Source organism: Mobula hypostoma, chromosome 3, assembly GCF_963921235.1.
Source record: "Mobula hypostoma chromosome 3, sMobHyp1.1, whole genome shotgun sequence".
Lineage (NCBI taxonomy): Eukaryota > Metazoa > Chordata > Chondrichthyes > Myliobatiformes > Myliobatidae > Mobula > Mobula hypostoma.
This window is the reverse complement of record NC_086099.1, coordinates 65,122,195-65,143,783: the sequence shown is the minus strand read 5'-3', so window position 1 is coordinate 65,143,783 and position 21,589 is coordinate 65,122,195.

Sequence of the window (21,589 nt, the reverse complement as noted above, 5' to 3'; positions counted from 1 at the left end):
GAGGAATAATATGTGCTTTTGGATCTGAAAAAGGGGAGGAAGGTGAATACGGAGATATAGATTGGCATTATTTCGCAGATGAAGCTACTAGATATGGTTATGATAATTACGAAGCACCATTTCCTGAGGAACTCCCACCAACACCCTACCAATGACAGCCGGTGCTACCGTCTGCACGATTGGCACCCCTTGTTACTATCAGGAAGTGGGGAGCAGGGGGAGCAGATCAAAATCAGAATATAACATACACCACATCGTTCGGGGTACGGCAGCTTAGAGATATCGTCAAAGGTATTGGGACATGTGTGCTCGGAGACAATCCTCAAGAGCTTTTCCCAGCAACTAGTCATCAGAAAATAATACATGGCCTAGATGACTCTGAGGAAAGGAAATTGGTTATAATGTGTTTACACCCAAATATACACTCAGCTTTGCCAGATATACAATGACATGGTGGGGGAACAAGTTAGGAACAATAATGACTGTTATGGGAGTTAACAGAGGGGATCCGGTAGACACGCTAGCCTGATGTTACCAGAGGAGATGTGAACATTCCACTGCGTTTGCATCCCTTTGTGCTCCAAGGGGTTTATGGGACAGCATTAGAGTGGGACCATTTAGGACCAGAGGCATCAAATAGACAGTTGAGGACACTGGTGTCTCACCATACCGATGAATCTAAAAAGGCACTGGAAATGATTGATCCTTCTGAACCCACACATACTGGGGCATGGGTACTGAGCAAAATGGGTAGAGGTGGGAAAAGGAGATGCAAAGACCATCTGAACTCTGTAATGGGAAGGTGATACCTGTTAAAAGTCAGGCACCTGCCTGAAGAAATGAGGGTAGGGGATGAACCTGAGGACATCCCTGCCACACCATCAAGGGGCAAGGAAGGGCAGAGGAAATGGAACAGGGCCAGGAACAGGGAGAACTGAAGGTGGAGTAATTAAATGCTATAACTGTGGTCAAGAGGGGCATATTAAGATAGAATGTCCAAACCTGTGACGAGAAAGAGCAGAGCAATGTAGTTTGCCCTCGGAGGGGCCAGAAAGATGGAGCCCACAAAATAACATGGTAGAGACACCACCAGACAGGGAATTGTACCCTGAGCTTCAATTATGGAGTCAGGCCTCACCAGCATCAGTGTGTAACACAAGGTGGGATGAAATCGGAAGACCTCTAGTGAATGGTAGGGTTGGAAGCTGCCCTGTTACCTTTTTATGGGCACTTGAGGATCCCAAATCAGCATCAACACCACTAATGTAAATAACGTAAATTGGGAGACACAAGGTAAAATTATCCTAAGTGGATTGACAGGACATTCACAAGTGGGACATGTGAGTGTACTATTGGAGGTTAGAATAGGAGACATTCAGTAGTGTTGGTGGAATTACCTAGGGAGCCGGAACATATGCTAGGGAATGATTACATGGCCAAAACAGGGCTTTGTTTTAACCCAGTTAATTGTATGATTTGGCAGATGCCAACTGGCATAAATAGCACACCACATGCAGATCCCAGTTGGAGAATATCAGAATAGAATATGTACAATGGGTGAAATGTGGATCAAACCAGAAGAGATGAGCAATGATTGGAATATGCAGCAAATTATTGCACAGAACTCACAGACATTTGCAAGGCACAGGCATGACTGCAGAAAGTTGGCTGGCAATGTGTGCATACAAGGTCCAGACCCCAAACCGTAGAAGCAATATGGGTTTCCCAAAAAAGCAGAGGAAGATGTTGGTAAGGTAACACAGAGTTTGGTACAACAAGTGGTACTGAGGCCAGTAGCCTCCACTAACAGCTCACCCATATTGCCAGTGAGGAAACCAGATGGTAGTTGGAGACTGATAATAAACAATCAAGAGCTGAATAAAGTAACTCAGTTAACAGCCCCAACTGTAGCAACTAACCCGGAGACAGTGGTCAAACAGAATGAAAGAGCGCAAGGGTTCACAGTTTTAGACATAAATAACAGATTTTGGTCTACCCCACTAGAAAGAGAGTGTCAATACAAGTTTGCATTTACCTTTCAGGGACAGCAGTATACATGGACTGCCCTACCACAGGGATTCCATATTTCTCCGTCTATATTTCACCAACGCTTAGGTGAAGGGTTAAAACGGTTTTCAAAACCCGAGTGCTTGGTCCAATATGTAGATGATCTGCGCCTGCAGACCGAAACCAAGCAGGAACATTATCAGCTCTTGACAGAACTGTTGCAATTATTACTTGCATTGGGACTAAAGGTAAACCCTAAAAAAAGCACAGGTAATGAAACAAGAAGTTAGTTATTTGGGAATGATCTTGACACTGGGAGAAAGAGAAATTGATAAGCAAAGAATAGAATCGGTTATGAAACATAGAGGTAGTGTTTCCTGGAGACCAGAAAGGGCTGCGGTCCTTTCTGGGGCTGGTAGGATACTGTAGGGATCACACTGATGGATTTTCCACTAAGGCAGCTCGTTTAATGGAGGTACTGAAAAAGAATGTGGCGTGGGGATGGAAACCAGAACTTACCCCGGCCATCACAGCTCTGAAGCAAGCATTGGCCACTGTGCCTGCTCTATAAACCCCAAATCTGACTGAGCCATTCTCATTGGAGGTGGCTACAACTGATACCACCCTCTCAGCAGTGATGTTCCAGGAGATGCAAGGGAAGTTAAAACCAGTAGTTCATGCATCATGCATGCTCTCACCACTAGAACAGGGGTATACTGTATGTGAAAAACACTTGTTAGCGATTTTCTGGACGGTACAACACTTCGCCTACATAGTGGGACTTACTCCACTTACAATACTGACAGAATATACCCCCATACAATTACTGTTAGATGGAAGGATTAAAGATGGTTCACTACCCCAAAACAGAATTGCTAGATGGATATTGCAGCTGCAAGGAAGAAATATTAGTGTAAAGCGAGTAAACACTACCTCTATGTTAGCTGATAACCTGCTGTACCAAGGCAGTGAACATGAGTGTCAAGTTATGATAGCAAATGATCCCAAGGGTCCATTTGTATCAAAACAAAAAGGAGGGGTTGGAAGCAGATCAGATAAAGTAATGACTGAGAACAAAGAAACAAAGGAAAAAGAAAAGCCCTATTTTAAAATTTTTGTAGATGGCTCCTCATCAGTACAGGATGTTGAGAGGAGAACTGGGTGTGGCATACATGTAGAGGATGAGCATGGCCAGAAAAGGTACAGTATAGCTTTAAAGTTACCCAAAACCATGACTGCAGAGGCAGCAGAATTGTTAACTGTAGCATATGTGGTTAGCCACCCAAAACATTTTCCGCCCAGGTCAGTCATACACTCTGATAGCATGTATGTTTGTAACAGCCTCTCCCATCTGCTGCTTTATTGCAATATATATTTGAAGAGGCAAAGGGAAAAGAATATGCAGTCGTAAAGGTGAAAGCCCACTCTAAATTATCTCCTGAGGGAAATAGAAAGGCTGACGAATTGGCAAAGCAAGATGCTTTATTTGGGTAGGAATGGCAGCCACAGATTGGGGAGATTGGGAGGTAGAAAGAACAACAGATTAAGGTTATGGATTTAATAGAGGAGCATAAGAAAGATAAAGAATTTTAAAAAATGATAGAAGGTGCAGGGTCTGAAATATACAAAGAGCACAAGGGAGTGTTTGTCAAGGATGGGGTTGTCCTTCATGAAGGAAAGTTTGTGGTTCCAGAGGGAGGAAGAAACCAGATGATCCATTGGTACCATGATCTATGGGGACACCAGGGATGCAAAAGTACCGTAGAAAAGATCAAGGAAGTGGGCTTGTGCCTAAGATGAAGGATGGTGTGGAGCATTATGTCAAAAATTGCTTGATTTGTGCACAATGTTATCCTGATAAAAATGTAAAGAAAGGAGCCCTTCGACACACCAGACCAGTGGAAGGGCCTTGAACTAATTTGCAGATAGATTACATTGGTCCCTTACTGCCCACCCCTGGAGGGTACAAATATATTCTGGTAGTAATAGACACTTTTACAAAGTGGGTGGAAGCTTTCCCGGCTCAGACAGACACAGCAAAGGCCACTGCAAAAACCCTATTGGAAAGGTTATTCACTACCTGGGAGTATCGAATCAGAGCAAGGCACATATTTCACAGCCCAGATAATGCAAGATGCTATGGCCCTTTTAGGGATTGAGCAGAGATTTCATATACCTTATGTGCAGTGGAATTGCAGAAAGAATGAATCGTACACTCAAAAATATGATTGCAAAAATGGTGCAACATCATGGAACAACATGGCAAGTAGTTTTGCCTTATGCCTTGATGATAATAAGGAATACAATGGCATCTTCAACTGGTTACACCCCATATAAACTAATGACCGGAAGGGACATGAGAGGATTGGAGGAGTTGTTAGAACCCGAAATCGAGCAGATTGTGTCAGAAAAGTGGATACAACAATTGGTAGAGACAGTAAAAGAGGCCAGTTATGTGGCAGCCCACCAAATAGGAAAGAAAAAGCAACAGAGTAAAGCCTACTTTGTCTCAAAAGTCAGTCCCATAGAATTAAGCCCAGGACAAAGAGTGACGATTAGAATACACTAACCCACCTCATTTTTAAATCCAAGGTTTGCGGGGCCCTGTGAAAGCCCTTCAGTGTACAAAATGCTGACTTCTCCAGATAAAAGTGGGTGGTACCATATCAACCAGCTGAAATTGGTGGTGGAGAAACAGGAACGTTATCGCCATCGGCACATAACAACTGATGTACATGAAGGCCCTGATTTGGAAGACTTGAGGATGGAACAACTGTTCCAAGAAGATGGGAACAAAAAGGGGATGATTTTTGGCCCCCTCATCCTGAGACCCAGGAAAGTTTTGTCAAAAAATCAAAGGAAAAGGAAGATAAGCCAGTGCTTGTTCCTCCCACCTTGAAACAAAACTGGGTGAGGAAAGACGGACGGTTTGAATCCAAAGAAAATTGGGAGCCTAGATTGGATGGGTTAGAAAAACAAAATATGGACTTAAAATAAGTTAAGATTTAAGCTGGAAATAAGAGCAGATATTACCCCTGTGTGTTACAGTTTTAATTCAACATGAAGAGAATCATGTATTTTGTTGCAATGGAATTTACCATGATTGGGGCCATGGTCAGTCTTGTTCCAGAGCCAGTGCAGTGGACAAACATGTCAACAGTGATATCATTGCTTGGAAAGTGCTCAGTGAACAGAAATAGATCATCTCAATGGACATGGATAATACAGTCTAACAAAGGAGAAATGGAGGACTCAAATTTGTATTATACACAGTAATGAAGGAAAACTTTAAGATCCAACACACTGATACAGAAGAGTATCTGCGGGATTATGTTGTTACCGAATTGCCATCAGTTACTCACTTGACTGCAGACTGGACACATGTTGTGGAGGAGGCAAGGGAGATAATCCATCAATGGACTAAACACACTAAACTAATTAAAACACACTCTGGTAAGGCAAATGAACTATTGAGTAACCCAGGCTTTTGGAATAATTTGGGAATTGGGGGACAAATATTGAAGTACATCCATGGGTAACAACAGTATCACGTGCTGCTGTAATACTAATTTTATGTACCCTGATAAATGTATTGGTCAATGTATATCAACTGAGAAGATAGAAGGCTGAAATAATGGCCTTTCATGAAACAGCAGAGATGATTGTCAGTATAAAGTGGGAGAACTTAGTTAGTAAATGTTAATATTTTTTATAGAATGTAAGTGTTGCACATTTGCTGGATTCCATGGCAGTCCTATGGGCAGTCAACTGAATGAGAGGAGGATAATGATCCTAAGATAAATATCTTTGGATCAAGAGGAGGGAGATGTTGGCCAGAAGAAACTGCAGTCTGATCAAGGACAGGGGAAGCTGACGAGCCAGTTGTCTTTGTTTCCCCCACTTTGCGGACGCTGATTTCCCTCCATAAACCCTGTCCAATCTTCTGAGCTCCTCTAGCATCTTCTGTGCGTTGCTCCAAATTTCCAGAATCTGCAGTTCCTCTTGTCTTTCTATGCTATTTGCCTCTATAACTCCATAAGTCTTCTGTCAACAGTGTTGGTCTGGGATGTCATGTGGAGGTCTACTGCAATAACTAAGCACAGATTGCCAGCTGAAGTTTGGGACCACCACTAATACTCACCACTTCTTCCACATTTCCCATGGGAACGCCTTTGTACAGAGCGGTGGGGATTCCATTCCTGGTCACCCACTGAAAGAACCTAGAAGGAATGTTGCTTGGCTAGTTTCTTGTTGAAGTCAGAATTAAGATGCCTCAACAAATCTGATGCTGCTTTGGGTCTAGGATAGTGTTTGATGAGGACTTTAATGCAATTTACATGCCGTGTCACTCAGGGGCAGCTGGGGCACTGACACAGAAGAATAAAGCAGCTGTCCCAGCAGCACAGCCATCTGTCCGAAGCTCACCAAGCACTGTGGATCTGTGGAGAACCACACCAGAGTGAAAGTAGCCTGCAGCAAAAACCATCAGTACAGGCAGCCAGGAAAGAGGTTGATATTTTCAGTGATGACTTTAAACAAAACATGCCCAAAATTCACTTGGGTGATTTAAGTCAGTATAGCGGGTTAGTCTCACTGTCTTGTAGGCATAATGACATACATTAATTGTGATGACAGCTTAAGAAAAATCAGAAACTTCTAGTTAACAGCAGCTTTGCTTGAGGCTTTTTCAATATCAAGCTCAGGGTAAATCGAATTAAACAACACCAATGTAACTGATTAGATTTCAGATTTATTATTTACTGTTTAGTGTGCTACTGAGTTACTCTACTCAGTTTATACTGTGTAATTTCAAGTACGTAAATTAAGCAAGAATAGCTAATAGTACATAGTACTCTTGTGATATGCAGAACACCCTTCAATATCCTGGGGGGAATCAGTCAACATCTGAGGGAGCAGGTCAAGCACTGTAAATATTATGGTTATATGATTTGGAAAGTGTGCCTTATGAGAATAGATTGAGTGAACTTGGACTTTTCTCCTTGGAGCGCCGGAGGATGAATGGTGACCTGATCAAGGTGTATAAAATGATGAGAGGCATGGATCATATGGATAGCCAAAGGTTATTTCCCAGGCCTGAAATGGCTAACATGAGGGGGCATGGTTTTAAGGTGCTTGGAAGCAGGCACAGGGAGGATATCAGAGGTGTGTTTTTCACATAGAGAGTGGTGTGTACATGGAATACATTGCCAGTGACGGTGGTAGACTCGGATACAATAGGGTCTTTTAAGAGACTCTTAGATAAGTACGTGGAGCTTAGAAATTCTAGGCAAGTTCTTGGGAAATTCTAGACAGTTTCTAGAGTAGGTGATGTGGTGGCACAACTTTGTGGGTCAAAAGGCCTGTAATGTGTTGTATATTTCTGTGTTGTTCTGTGTTCTATGAGTGTATTAGGCATAGGTATTCTTGGTGAATGATTCATTTCCAAGGTCCAAATCCTTTTTGGCTTTTTAAGCAACACCACGCCATGATTACTCTAAACATTGGTGCTCCACAAGACTGTGTCTACAGCCTCTCTTCTATTCCCTGTACACTTGTGACTGCGTGGTCAGATTCTGCTCTAACTCCATCTACAGGCTGGCACATGATAACACCGTAGTGGGCCACATCTCAAATAACAATGTCTAAGTACAGGAAGGGAAAAGAGATCTTAGCAACATGGTGTCATGTCAATAACATATCCCTCAATGTCAACAAAAAAGAAAGCGGGTTATTGACTTCAGAAAGAAGGCCTATGCCATTGCTTCTGCCTCCACCAATAGTATGCTGGTTGGGAGGGTTGAACATCACCAATAGTCTGTTCTAGTTATACCAAATTGATGGCAAGGCCAAGAAACTCACCAGTGCCTTTACTTCTTCAGGGGGCTAAATAAATTTGGGATGTCCCCGTTGATCTTTACCAATTTGATATAACATAGAAAGCATTCTCTGTGAATGAATAACAGCTTATTACAGCAGCTCCTCTGCACTTGACTGGAACAAATTGCAGAGAGTTGTGAACAGCTCAGCAGATCATAGAAACCAGCCTCCCCTCCATGGACTCAGTCTACTCACTGCCTCAGTAAAGCAGGCAGCATAATCAAAAACCCCACTCTCCCCTCTCCGACTGGGCAGGAGATAGAAAAGCCTGAACGCACATACCACCAGGCTTAAATACAGCTTCATCCCACTGTTATCAGGCTCTTGAATGCACCCCTGCTATGATAAGGTGACCCCACAATCTTTCTCATTATGATCTTGCACTTTTTTGCTTATCTGCACTGCACTTTTTTGGTTGCTATTATATTGTATTCTGCAGATTTATTGTTTTACCTTATTCTGCCTCAATGCACTATGTAATGATTTGATGTGTATGAACAGTGTGCAAAGCAAGTTTCCACTGTATCATGGGACATGTAATCATAACAAACCAATTCCAATACCAAATGTCACCTCTGCTTCCATGTATCTCCAACAGCGTTTGTGTCATGATGAGGCCACCCTCAGGGTAAAGGAGCAATACTTTATATTACATATGAGTAGTCTCCAATCTGATGGCATGAACATTGATTTATCCTTTCATGAAAAGAATGTTTACCTCTCCCTCTCCTCTTCTTCTAGACCCCACTCTGGCCTCTGACCTCTTTTCTAAACTGCCTATCACCTCCCCTGGTGTGGCTCATCCTTCCCTTTCTCATATGGTCCACTCTCTCTCCTATCAGATTCCATCATCTCCAGCCATTTTACCTTTCTCACCCATCACCTTCTAGCTATCTTTATTCTCCTACCTCCCACCATTTTGTTCTGGGATTTTCCCCCTTCCTCTCCTGTACAGAAGAAGGTCTCAGTCTGAAATGTCAACTGTTTGTTCATTTCCATGGATGCTGTCTAACTCACTGAGTTACCCCAGCATTCTGTGTATGTTGCTTTGGATTTGCAGCATCTACAGGATCTCTTGTGTTTAGCACTTGAGAAGTTCAAAATTATCCTGGCATAACAGCCCAATTAATTTATTCACTCCTACACAAGTGCTCCCTAACTACTCTTGGTAGCATCCACAGAATTCACGGCAACAACTGGCCAAGGCATTGGTAAGACCACCCAATGGCAGCTAGTGCATAGGTGTGTTGTCATACGCGGATTTCCTTTCGAAGTGACACACCATCCAGAATTGCAAACATATCAAAGCTCCTTCAGCGTCACTGTATCAAAGTAGATCTCTCTATGGATAGCTTCGGACATATGTCCTTTCAGGAGGCAGTCTACTAGTAGTTTACAAAAAATAGTTGCAGTTGATGTTACATTTTGACCTCGTTGCCAATATCCACTTGCTGGAAATGAATATAACTAAGTTCTGTTAGAAGGCTGAGGATGAGAAGGGGTTCAGCCAGGCGGTGGACTTTCGATGATGATGCAGTGTTAAGTTACAGGAATAGTAATCTAAAAGAATAAATAAACAACCCAAAGCTGTGAGTGAAAATCTCACATCAGCAGCTGTGGAAGCTAAATTCAGTTGGTTAAAATAATCTGAAACTTTGCTTCAGTTCTAGTGACTGCAAGGCCATGGGCTGTCATAAAAATCCATCTGGTTCACTGGATATCTAACAAACTTATTTTTGGCTCCATAGTAGGAGTGTGTTTGATGCTTAACTAATCTTCTGAATTGTGATTGTACCCAAACAATGGCTTGCTTAGCAATTAAGCAAGAATTAATAATAGTGTCCCTATGATATTCTGGACACACATGAATATCCAGGGAGGGCAGTCATCATTTGAACCAGAATAAAGGTAAAATTGGATCAACCATTCTCAGCAACAGAGAATATGACATTAGAATTTGTGAAACAATGAGTTTCTGCAGGTTCTGAAGATCTTCAGCAACACACACAAAATGCTGGATCAACTCGTCAAGTCAGGCAGCATCTAAGGCCGGGAAAAAATAGTCAATTATTTCAGGCTGAACCCCTTCATCAGAACTGGAAAAGAAAAGAACAGAAGTCAGAATAAGAAGATGGGGGGAGGGGAAAGAGTACAAGCTGGCAGGTGATAGGTGAGTCCAGGTGAGGGGTAGGTAGTGGGTGAGGGAGGGAATGGATTAAGAAGCTAGGAGATGAAAGGTGAAGGAGGTAAATGACAGAAGAAGAAAGAATCTAATAGGAGAGGACAGTGGACCATGAAAGAAAGGGAAGGAGGAGGGAAACCAATGGGAGGAGATGGGCAAGTGAGGAGAAGATAAGAGGGTGAAATGGTAACCAAAATGGAGAGTGGAAAAAGAGAAAAGAGTGGAGGTGGGAGTAAATACTGGCCGTTAGAGAAATCAATGTCCATGTATCTGAATGGAAGCTACCCGGACAGAATATGAAGTATTGCTCCTCCAAACTGAGTCTGGCCTCATTGTGGTAGTAGAGAAGGCCATAGACAGACATGTCAGAATGGAAATAGGAAGTTGAACTGAAACGGGTAGCCACCAGGAGATCCTGCATTTTGTAACGGACAGAGTGAAGGTGCTCTTATAAAGAAAAATCAAGTGACCTAGATGACAATAGAGCTTCGCTCCAATATGAGCTCAATGCCCTCTATGTCTGCTTAAACCATTAAACCACAGAGGATCCATCATGAATTCCCACACCTTCGATGACCTGTGATTCTGTGATTTCAGTTTCTGACATCCAAGAAAAGCATCAGCCTGGATGGTGTACATGGCCCAGTACTAAAGACCTGGGCTGATCAACTGACTGGAGTGTTCACGAATATCCTTAACCTCTCGCTTTGGCAGCCTGAGATACCCACCTTCTTCAAGCAAGCTTCAATTATAACTGTGCTGAAAAAGAATGTAGTAATCTGCATTAATGACTGTCATCTTGTACCACTTACATCCACTGTGATGAAATGTTTTCAGAGGTTGATGATGAAACATATCAATTCCTCCTGACAAGTGTCTTGGAACAGCTGGACAGCAAAGATACATATATCAGAATGCTCTTTCTCGACTATAGCTCAGCATTCAATACTATCATCCTATTAAAACTAATCAACAAGCATCAATACCTTGGCCTCAATACCTCCTTGTGCAATTGGATCCCTGATTTCCTCACTTACAGGCTCCATGAGATCAGATTAGCAAAAACATCTCCATGATCTCCATCAGCACAGCTGCACCACAAGGCTGTTCTACTCACTTTATACTAATGACTGTGTGTCTAAACACAGCTCCAATGCCATAGTTAGGCTTGTTGATGACACAACTGTTGCAGGCCAAATCAAAGGCGGTGACGAATCAACAGATATGAAAATCTGGATGAGTAAAGCAATAAGAACAACCTCTTACTCAATGCCAGCAAGACCAAGGACTCAATTATTGACTCCAGGAGGAGGGAAACAGAAGTCCATGTACCAATTCTCATCAGGGGATCAGAGGTGGAGAGGGTCAGCAACTTTAAATTCCTCAGTGTTATCATTTCAGAGGACCTGTCCTGGGCCCAGCACGTAAGTGAATTATGAAGTAAGCATTAATATTTCCTTAGAAGTTTGCAAAGATTTGGCATGACATCTAAAAATTGGACAAACTTCAATAGATGTGTGGTGGAGAGTGTATTGACTGACTGCATCATAGCCTGGTATGGAAAATCCTACAAAAAGTAATGTATATGGCCCAGTCCATCTTGGGTAAAGTCCTCCCCACCATTGAGCACATCTACACAGAGCATTGCCGCGGGAAAGCAGCATCCATCATCAGGGACCACCACCATTCAGGAAGGAGGTATAGGAACTTTAGGACTCACATGACCAGGTTCAAGAACAGTTATGATCCCTCAACCATCAGGCTCTTCAACCAAAGGGGATAACTCCATTCTATTTTACTTGCCCCATCAGTGAAATCTTCCCACAACCTTGACTCACTTTCAAGGACACTTCATCTCAAGTTCTTGATATTTATTGCTTATTTATTATTATTATTATTATTATTATTATTTTTATTATTATTATCACTATTTCTTTCTTTTTTGTTTTTTTTCACATGGTTGTACAAACAGTTGGTGCTGTCTTTTATTGATTCTATTATAATTATTGAGTTTATTCAGTATGCCCACAAGAAAATGAATCTCAGGGTAATATACAGAGAAGATTCACTAGAATGATTCTGGGAATGAGAGGGTTAACATATGAGGAACATTTGTCCGCTCTTGGACTGTATTCCTTGGAGTTTAGAAGAATGAGGGGAGACCTCATAGAAACATTTCGAATGTTGAAAGGCATGGACAGAGTGGATGTGGCAAAGTTGTTTCCCATGATGGGGGAGTCTAGTACGAGAGGGCATGACTTAAGGATTGAAGGGCGCCGATTCAGAACAGAAATGCAAAGAAATTTTTTTAGTCAGAGGGTGGTGAATCTATGGAATTTGTTGCCACGGGCAGCAGTGGAGGCCAAGTCATTGGATGTATTTAAGGCAGAGATTGATAGGTATCTGAGTAGCCAGGGCATCAAAGGTTATGGTGAGAAGGCGGGGGAGTGGGACTAAATGGGAGAATGGATCAGCTCACGATAAAATGGCGGAGCAGACTCGATGGGCCAAATGGCCGACTTCTGCTCCTTTGTCTTATGGTCTTATGGTCTTATATATGGTGATATATATGCCCTCAATAATAAATTTACTTAGATATTTGAACTTTGAACAAGTGATCTCCCAATCTACAGTACTTTGGGTCTCTGTGATGGAAAGAACGCCGCGTTAGGAATACCAGATACAACTGATGACGCCGATAGGAATCTAACACTAAGCATATCTTTTCCTAAACCGCATCTCCACACTATCTACATTAACTACCTGTCTATTCATTCCTCCCTACTGGTCTTCCTCCTGGCACTTACCCTTGAAATTGCTACACCTGCCCCTATACGTCCTCTATGACCACCATTCAGGGCCTCAAATAGTTCTCTCAGTCATCTCAGTGAAATTCTGTGTGTCTGTGTGAAAGAAAGTCCCCTCCCACTTGTCTTTCTTCCCGGACCTCCTGTCCCATGGGACCCCCCCCCACTTGTATTTTTTCCCGGACCTCCTGTCCCATGATCCTCTCGTATCCCTTTTGCCTATCACCTGTCCAGCTCTTGGCCCCATCCCTCCCCCTCCTGTCTTCTCCTATCATTTTGGATCTCCCCCTCCCCCTCCCACTTTCAAATCTCTTACTCACTCTTCCTTCAGTTAGTCCTGACGAAGGGTCTCGGCCTGAAACATCGACTGCACCTCTTCCTAGAGATGCTGCCTGGCCTGCTGCGTTCACCAGCAACTTTTATGTGTGTTGCAGTTTTACCAAATCTAGTTGTGAACTTTGGAGGAGAGGAAGCTAACAAGAGGAAGAGGCTGCAAGTCCATCCCTACGCTAACTGACGACAGAGCCCATTATGTAATATTAAAGACAAGGTTGAAACATTTGCAGTCATGTTTAGCCAGAACTGCAGAGAGGATCTTGGTTTCCTCATGGGAACCCCACAGAATTATAGAATTACACAGGTGAGAGTATAGACATAGACATAGAATGTTACGGCACGGTACAGGCCCTTCGTCCCACATTGTTGTGACGACTCTCAAACCCTGCCTCCCATATAACACCCACCTTAAATTCCTCCATATACATGTCTAGTAGTCTGTTAAATTTCACTAGTGTATATGTATCCACTACTGACTCAGGCAGTGCATTCCACACACCAACCACTCTCTGAGTAAAAAACAGTCCTCTAATATCCCCCTTGAACTTCCCACCCCTTACCTTAAAGCCATGTCCCCTTGCATTGAGCAATGGTGCCCTGAGGAAGAGGCGCTGGCTATCCACTCTATCTATTCCTCTTAATATCTTGTATACCTCTATCGTGTCTCCTCTCATCCTCCTTCTCTCCAGAGAATAAAGCCCTAGCTCCCTTAATCTATGATCATAATGCATACTCTCTAAACCAGGCAGCATCCTGGTAAATCTCCTCTGTACCCTTTCCAATGCTTCCAAATCCGTCCCATAGTGAGGCGACCAGAAATGGACACAGTACTCCAAGTGTGCCTAACCAGAGTTTTATAGAGCTGCATCATTACCTCGCGACTCTTAAACTCCATCCCTCGACATATGAAAACTAACACCCCATAAGCTTTCTTAACGACCCTATCTACCTGTGAGGCAACTTTCAGGGATCTGTGGACATGTACCCCCAGATCCCTCTGCTCCTCCACACTACCAAGTATCCTGCCATTTACTTTGTACCCTGCCTTGGAGCTTGTCCTTCCAAAGTGTACCACCTCACACTTCTCCGGGTTGAACTCCATTTGCCACTTCTCAGTCCACTTCTACAACCTCTCAATGTCTCTCTGCAATCTTCGATAATCCTCAACACTATCTACAACACCACCAACCTTTGTGTCATCTGCAAACTTGCCAACCCACCCTTCTACCCCTACATCCAGGTCGTAAATAAAAATCACGAAAAGTAGAGGTCCCAGAACAGATCCTTGTGGGACACCACTAGTCACAACCCTCCAATCCGAATGTACTCCCTCCACCATGACCCTCTGCCTTCTGCAGGCAAGCCAATTCTGAATCCACCTGGTCAAACTTCCCTGGATCCCATGCCTTCTGACATTCTGAATAAGCTTACCATCTGGAACCTTGTCAAATGCCTTACTACAATCCATAAAGATCACATCCACTGCACTACCCTCATCAATATGCCTGCTCACCTCCTCAAAGAACTCTATCAGGCTTGTTAGACACGATCTGCCCTTCACAAAGCCATGCTGACTGTCCCTGATCAGACCATGATTCTCTAAATGCCCAGAGATCCTGTCTATAAGAATCTTTTCCAACAGCTTTCCCACCACAGACGTAAGGCTCACTGGTCTATAATTACCCTGACTATCCCTACTACCTTTTTTGAACAAGCGGACAACATTCGCCTCCCTCCAATCCTCCGGTACCACTCCCTTGGACAAAAAGGACATAAAGAGGGAGGTTGCTCAGCAATCTCTTAACTCGCCTCATGGAGCAGCCTGGGGAATATTCCGTCTAGCCCCGGTGATTTATCGGTCCTAATGTATTTTAGCAACTCCAACACCTCCTCTCCCTTAATATCAACATGCTCCAGAACATCAACCTCAGTCATATTGTCCTCACCGTCATCAAGTTCCCTCTCATTGGTGAATACCGAAGAGAAGTATTCATTGAGGAACTCGCTCACTTCCACAGTCTCCAGGAACATCCTCCCACCTCATGCCCCCTTTTTGCTCTTCTTAAGCTCCTTTCTTGCTACCCTATATTCCTCAATATACCCATCTGATCCTTGCTTCCTAAATCTCATGTATGCTGCCTTCTTCCACCTGACTAGATTTTCCACCTCACTTGTTACCCATGGTTCGTTCACCCTACAATTCTTTATCTTCCTCACTTGGACAAATCTATCCCTAACATCCTGCAAGAGATCTCTAAGCATCGACCACATGTCCATAGTACATTTCCCTGCAAAAACATCATCCCATCTCACACCCGCAAGTTCTAGCCTTATATCCTCATAATTTGCCCTTCCCCAATTAAAAATTTTCCTGTCCGCTCTGATTCTATCCTTTTCCATGATAATGCTGAAGGCCAGGGAGTGGTGGTCAGTGTCCCCCAGATGCTCACCCACTGAGAGATCTGTGACCTGACCCAGTTCATTACCTAATACTAGATCTAGTATGGCATTCTCCCTAGTCGGCCTGTCAACATACTGTGACAGGAATGTGTCCTGGACACACTTAACAAACTCTGCCCCGTCCAAACCCTTGGAACTAATCAGGTGCCGATCAATATTCGGGAAGTTAAAGTCACCCATGATAACAACCCTGTTATTTTTGCACCTTTCCAAAATCTGTCTCCCAATCTGCTCCTCGGTATCTCTGCTGCTACCAGGGGGCCTATAAAATATTCGCAATAGAGTAACTGCTCCCTTCCTGTTCCTGACTTCCACCCATACTGATTTAAAAGAGGATCCTGCTACATTACCCACCCTTTCTGTAGCTGTAATAGTATCCCTGACCAGTAATGCCACCCCTCCTCCCCTTCCCCCCCCCCGCCCATCCCTTTTAAAGCACTGAAATCCAGGAATATTGAGAATCCATTCCTGCCCTCATGCTAGCCAAGTCTCTGTAATGGCCACTACATCATAATTCCATGTACGTATCCAAGCTCTCAGTTCATCACCTTTGTTCCTGATACTTCTTGCATTGATGTACACGCACTCTCGCCCTTCTACCTTCCTACCTTTACACCCTTTATTTTGGTTCTCTTTCCTCAAAGCTTCTCTATATGTTAGATCTGGCACTTATTTCCATGCTCTATCACAGCGGTCCCCAACCACCGGGCCGTGAAGCATGTGCTACCAGGCCGTGAGGAAACGATATGAGTCAGCTGCACCTTTCCTCATTCCCAGTCATGCACTGTTGAACTTGAACATAGGGTTGCCATCTGTCCAGTATTTTCTAGGACATCCCGTACATTGGGCTAAATTGGTTTGTCCCGTATTTTCCCCACTAAGGTAGAGCGTCCTATGAAACCTTTCGTGCCGAAATGGCGTGAAGAAGCAATTACCATCAATTTATATGGGAAATAATTTTGAGCTTTCCCACACCCAAGGAATAACCTAACAAATCATACCAAATAACACATAAAGCCAAAAATAAATAACACTAACATATAGCAAAAGCAGGAATGATATGATAAATACACAGCCTATATAAAGTAGAAATAATGTATGTACAGTATAGTCGGGAAGATGAGGGCAAAACCGATTTGTGGGGAAAAAGAACCGGCACGTATGCGTATGCGCACATCACATGCGCATGTCACAAATGCGCATACAGGTGCTCGCGCAAGGCTTCATGGTCATGGTAGTCTTAACTGAGGTAAAGTGTCCCGGGATTTGACTGCTACTTTTGTCCCTTATTTGAGAGTGAGAAGGTTGGCAACCCTAACTGTAAAAGTCATGTTGAGGTGAGTTTAACCCTACTTGAACACCACCACCCCCCCCGCCCCGCCCCCCTGGGTCAGCTGGTCCGCAAGAATATCGTCAATATTAAATCGGTCTGCGGTGCAAAAAAGGTTGGGGACCCCTGCTCTATCACTCCATGCACTTCCTTCACTGCTCTATCGCTCCGGATCCCATCCCCTTTGCAAATTAGTTTAAACCCTCCCGAACCATGCCAGCAAACCTACCTGCAAGGATATTGCTTCCCCTCGACTTCAGGTGCAGCCCATCCAATTTGTACAGGTCCCACCTTCCCCAGAAGAGATCCCAATGATCCAAAAATCTAAAACCCTGCTCCCTGCACCAACTCCTCAGCCACGCATTCAACTGCCATCTCCTCCAATTCTGACCATCACTGTCACGTAGCACTGGCAGCAATCCTGACAATGCCACCCTTGAGGTCCTGTTCTTCAGCCTTCTACCTAGTTCCCGAAACTCACACTTCAGGACCTCATCCCTCTTCCTGCCTATGTCGTTGGTGCTAACATGTATCACGACTTCTGGTTCTTTCCATCTCGCACCAGGATGTCGTGCACCCGGTCAGAGGCATCCCGGACCTTGGCACCCAGAAGGCAACAAACCATGCGGGTGTCCTTCTCACGTCCACAAAATCTCCTGTCTGCTCCCCTGACTATAGAGTCTCCAACGACGACAGCTCTCCTCTTCTCCGTCCCACCCTTCTGCACCACAGGGTCAGACTCAGTGCCGGAGGCCCTGCCACCGTGGCTCACACCTGGTCGGTCGTCCCCGCCAACAGTATCCAGGACGGTAAACTTACTATTCAGGGGAATGGCTACAGGGGTGCTCTGCACTACCTGTCTGCTCACCTTCGCTTTCCCCTCTGACTGTCACCCAACGACCTGCTTCCGACAGCCTAGGTGTGACTACCTCCCTGTAACTCCCATCTATGACTGCCTCATTCTCCCTTACGAGTCAAAGGTCATCCAGCTATGGCTCCGTATATCGGACCACTGGTAAATGATGCTGGAGAGGTAGTAGTTTGCATCAGTCTTCACTGTGGAAACCACTTGAGGTATGCCAAAAGTTTGAGTGTGTCGAGGGCAGAAGTCTGTGAAGTTGCAATTACTAGGGAAAAGATTCTTGGGAAGCTGAAAGGTCTGAAGGTAGATGTCACCTGAACCAGATGGTCATTACCCCAGGATTCTGAAAAGTGGCTGAAGAGATTGTGGAGACATTAGTAATGATCTCTCAAGAATCAATTGATTCTGGTATGTTTCTTGAGGAATGGAAAATTGCAAATGTTACTCCACTCTTCAAGAAGGGAGAGAGGCAGAAGAAAGGAAATTATAGGCCAATTAGTCTGAACGCAGTATTTGGGAAGATGTTGGAGTTAGTTGTTAAGGATGTGGTTTCAGGGTACTTGGAGGCACCTGATAAAATAGGCCAAAGTCAGTATAGTTTCCTCAAGTACAGCATAGTTGGAAACCGTTAAAGAAATAACAAGCAGAATCGACAAATGAGAAGCAGTGGATGTTCTGTACCTGAATATTCAGAAGGCCTTTGACAAGGTTTCTTGTGTCTGTACAACTAGATATTAATTAAATAAAGGCACACACTCACAGGCAGGTGGCTTTAACTGGTATATTCACATTGCAGAGAGTGAGAGAGATCAATGCGCGTATACGTAGATAATAGATCAATTTCTCTCTCTTTTTGCACAGACCATACTCACTCAGCCTGGTAAGCATTTTACTAAGGGTCTGGAGGTGCTCTTCATCAGTCTTGCCAGTCATGATGATGTCATCAAGGTAAGATTATGTTCCTGGTATAACATGGAGCTCTTGGTTCATTGCTCTTTGCCTAATTATTGGAGCTGATGCAATGTCAAAGACATGATGATTACACTGGAACAGTCCCTTGTGAGTTTTGAATGTGAGGGACTTCCTGCTTGGCTCCTCAATCTCTATTTACAGATAGGTTTGTGACAAGTCAATCTTAGAATACCTCTCCCCACCTGCCAATGAAGCAAAAACGTCTTCTGTCCATAGCAGGGGGTTCTGCACAGTACGCAGCACATGGTTGGTGCTCACTCTGAAGTCCCTGCATTCGCAAACTACTCCAGCCTTCCCTTCTTGATCACTGGGAGAATGGGCCTGGTCCAATCGCTCCGATCAACCTTGGAGAGAATGTCAGATGCCTCCAAGTTCTGAAACTCAGCACCCACTTTAGGACGTATCATGTAAGGCACTGGATGTGCTTTTTAGAATCTGGGTGTCACTACTTCATTCAGTTCAATTCTGACCTTCATGCCTTTGAGTTTATCAATACCCTTCTCAATCTTCTTCTCATTAGCAATAAGCAGCTGCGACAGGCTTTGGTTAGTGCTAGGCTGCAGTTACCTGTTGGTGACATATTGAGAGCTTTGATTGAGTGCCAGCATTGTTAGATTCTTCTTAACCAATCACGTCTGAAAAGTCCTGGCCCTCTACTTTTCAGCACATAAATCTCTAACTGCTGTGTTTTGCCTCCGTATATCACGTTTACTTTCAGTTTGCATTAGGGTGACAATTTTTCACCAGCGTAGGTCCTTAGCGTCATGGAAGTATTTTCTAATGGTAGCTCAGAAAACAGACTGTTGCAGTTAGTCTCATAAATTACAGACAAAGCTGACACTGTACCCAGCTCCATTTTCAGCTTTACACCAAACACATCTGTTGCGATCCATATGATTTTGCGGTCGGCTACAGTAATGCCATGCAGTTCTCACCATGACAGCTCACCTTTTTCAATCTCTATGTTGTTTGATTCAGTTTCACATTCAATCACTTTGGGCAATTGTTTAGTTTTGTATTTGAAACTTTTCATTCCGTGTGATTTTTTCTCTTTTGTTGTGCTTTTTGTCTGACTTGAGTACTCTCTCTCTGTAACCTTGTCTGTGACACTTGCTGCAAACATTTTCTTTGAATCAACACTGACTTGCATCATGGAGGATTTGCCACATCAATAACATTGTTGGCCTTTTGCATCAATCAGGGACATTTTGTGTATTTCACATTCTAAATTTTTTTCTGTAGTTCCACTGCATCTTTTGCTGCAGTCTCTAACAATATTGCAATAGATAATGCTCATTCAAAGATAATGCAATAGATAATGCAATTTTGCAATAGATAATGCTCATTCAAAGATAATGTCTCTTTCTGAAAGTAGCCTAGTTTGAGTGCTTTGACCATGCATGCCTGTCCCTTAATGGATCAGAAAATCCATCTCTAAAGTCACAGTATTGGGAAAGTCTGTGCAGTTCAGCAATGTATACAGAGTTGCTTTCATCCTTTGACTGCTTACTTTTGTGAAATCTAAATCTCTCAGCTATTACTAGAGGCTTAGGGCTCAAGTGATCTTCTGAAATTGTAACAATTTTCTCAAAAGTCTTGCTTGCTGACTTACTAAGTTGTGTAAGAGCCTGTACGTTTTAGCACCCATCATGCTAAGAAGTGTGAAGGCTTTCTTTTCCTCATCCATGTCAGTCACATTACAATACAGTTCAAACCTTTCGATATACTATTCGCAGTCCTCATTAGCACTACCAAATTCGCCAATTTCCTGACTAAGGCTATTGTCATGTTACTTAACTTTAGCTTTGCTAGTTGTGCATCTTTCACTGTGTATTTTGCTGTTAGTCATGCATCCCTTTGTTTAGAATTGTGACTACCTTCTCTGTACTGTTTAACTCTTTCCTCTCACTGTCTCTTTCCTTTCCTCCAAAGTCTGTCAACCCACAACTGTTAAGGCAGTTTGTGATATTTTCTAACATTCAGGTTTCTTCTCCATGCCAATTTATTGTGTCTGCACAACTGCATATCAATTAAATAAAGGCACGCAAGCTAAGGTGGCTTTAACTGGTGTATTCGCATTACAGAGCAGGAGAGAGAGAGAGAGAGAGAAGGGGAGATCAATGTGCATGTGCAGACAACAGATCAATGTGCATATGTAGTTATCAGTCCATAATCAGTGCAAAAGGGAGTCTTTGAGCTAAAAGAAATAGATACATTACAAGGTCTACCTGTGCTGGTTTGAGTGTCAAGCTATGAACTCAGCCTTGTAAAACGGACAAATACTATAGAAATGGCAAAGTCGCTGCCTGATGCACCTATAAGAGTGGGATAAACTCTTTGACAAGGTGCAACACATGAGACTGCTTAACATATTAAGAGCCTATGGTATTACAGGAAAGATTCTAGCATGAATAATCGGTGGCTCATTGGCAGGAGGCAGAGTGGATATAAAGGGAGCCTTTTCTGGTTGGCTTCTGGTGATAGTGGTGTTCCACCGGTGTCTGTGCTAGGACCACTTTTTTTATGTTATATGTCAATGACTTGCCTGATGGAATTTATGCCTTTGTGGCCAAATTTGCAGACTATATGAAGATAGGTGAAGGGGCAGAAAGTTTAGAGGAAGTCGAGAGACTGCAGAAAGACAGACAGACAGATTAACAGATTAGGAGAATGGGAAAAAAAGTGGCAGATAGAATACAGTGTCAGGAAATGTATGGTCATGCAGTTTGGTGGAAAAAATAAAAAAAGTAGACTAT